This window comes from Diceros bicornis, chromosome 1 (assembly GCF_020826845.1).
Source record: "Diceros bicornis minor isolate mBicDic1 chromosome 1, mDicBic1.mat.cur, whole genome shotgun sequence".
Classification (NCBI taxonomy): Eukaryota; Metazoa; Chordata; class Mammalia; order Perissodactyla; family Rhinocerotidae; genus Diceros; species Diceros bicornis.
In genome coordinates this window covers 92,130,297-92,132,362 of record NC_080740.1, presented here as the reverse complement: position 1 = coordinate 92,132,362, position 2,066 = coordinate 92,130,297, and the positions used below count along the sequence as shown (strand labels likewise).

At 36.8% G+C, this 2,066-nt stretch overlaps 1 pseudogene; it reads right to left on the bottom strand.

Annotated features, from left to right (window-relative positions):
- Nucleotides 1–1,074: 1,074 nt before the first annotated feature.
- On the bottom strand, nt 1,075–1,732 carry LOC131410039 (succinate dehydrogenase [ubiquinone] cytochrome b small subunit, mitochondrial-like; annotated as a pseudogene).
- Nucleotides 1,733–2,066: the final 334 nt, after the last annotated feature.

Genomic DNA, 2,066 nt, shown 5'->3' with positions numbered 1-2,066 from the left:
GGCCCATTAAGATTTTCTATTTCTTCTTGAATCAGTTTTGGTAGTTTGTCTTTCTAGGAATTTGTTCATTTCATCTAAGTTATCTAATTTGTTGGCATATGTAGTATTCCCTTATAATCCTTTTAATTGCTGTAGAATCAGTAATGACATTCTCTTTTTCACTCCTTATTTTGGCAATTTGTGTTTTTTCTTGGTTAGTCTAACTAAAGGTTTTTCTATTTTGTTGGTCTTTTCAAAGAACCAACCTTTGGTTTCACTGATTTTTCTCTTATTTTTGTTTCTCTTGTTTTTCTGTTTTCTATGGCATTGATTCTTATCTAATTTTTATTATTTCCTTTCTTCTCCTTGCTTTGGGTTAGTCTGTTCTTCTTCTGGTTTCCTTTTTTCTTTAATCCAGCATTTTATTTTTTTAGAAACTTCATTTTCATAGAATACATTTTCACATTAGAGATTCTCACAATGGGAAAATAATAATTTATTACTTATAGTTTTATATTTGTGTACAGATTATTTTAGGACCAGTCAAATAAACACATTTGACAAGCAAGTCTTAGTTTAGAATCCATAATCTTTCCATATGTCTACGGGGAGACCTCTTCCCAAAATGGGACTTCTCTATATTCAGAACCTCTACACGCTCTTCTCCTAGGATTTAGAAAGTAGTAATGTGAGATATCAGCACTTCCTAATTTTAAAGTTTCCCTAGGACATGTAACCATCAGTAGCTGGTATCAACTGAACAGCCGGGGAAGGTTTCAAAAATTATACACTGTCTAATTTTCTGCAAAATCATTACTCATGCGCTAACAGTTTTCCTTTTTGTTCATCATTCCCAGGACAAATACAGATGTCTGACCATGTATTGATGCTCACAAAGCTGAATTCTCTCTAAGAGACTGAGAAATTAAAAGGCAACGACTCATATATAATGTTTAGTTATACCGTGAGTCTTGTGAGAAACTGGCAGACAATTCCATGAATGCACCAGAACATGGAACTCAGTCTCACAATTTCTTGAATACAATTCCTCTCAAACATTTTCCTCGAAGATTAAATTCTGAAAATAACCATGTGATTAGGAGAAGAGGTTTGTCTCACCAATGGACTTACCTGTTATTTCCTCCTTATTGTCAGTTGAATGGCATGACAGAGCAGAGGCAAAGAGGTGAATAATCCATTTTTAAGGTACCAAGTCAAAAGGCCAGAGCTTCCACAGCATGGCAACAGTTTCCAGGTGCCCACATCGTGACAGTTGAAATAACAAAGCTCAGCAAATGTGAGAGCTGAGAGTGCCGAAAGGCCTGCCTTGGCAGCTTTGTGTGATGCATCCCCATGAACACACTCAGTAACAACTTGTCCAACGCCCCGTTGACTATGGAGAGTGAGGAGCCAAGAGTAGTTGACCACAGAGCAAGGACTCAAATAAACAGCTGAAAGCAGGCCCAGGGACAAACACTAGCAACCTCTCCAGTCCAGGGGAAAGATGCAGCCTCAGAACCAGAATGGCGGCTGGCTGATAGGTGAATGTGCTGCACTCCACACCATCCTGGGGTGGGTCAGTTGGGGAGAAATGCTGAGACATGAGCAAGTCTGACCACTGGGGTTCGAAGGAACAGACCCAGCCTCCTTGGGCATCGGAGAGGACACTCAGCCCACAGAGAACCACCATCTCACTCCTGAGATCTCAAGGTCACCCAGTAACCCAGAAGCAATTATCATCTTCTGGTTTCTTAATGTGAAAGTTTAGGTTATTGATTTGAGATCCTACTTGTTTTCTAATATAAGCCTTTACAGCTATAAATTTTCCCTCATGAACTACTTTAGCTACATTCCATAAATTTTGATATGTTGTGTTTTCATTTGCATTCAGTTCAAATATTTTTAAATTTCACTTATGATTTTTTCTTTGGCCTATGGATTATTTAAAAGTATTCAGTTCAAATATTTTTAAAATTTTCAAATATTTGGGTATCTCTCTTTTTTTATTGTTGTTATTTCTAATTTAATTTCATTGTGGTCAAAAAAACATAGTTTGTATTATTTCAGTCCTTTTAAATGTATTGAAA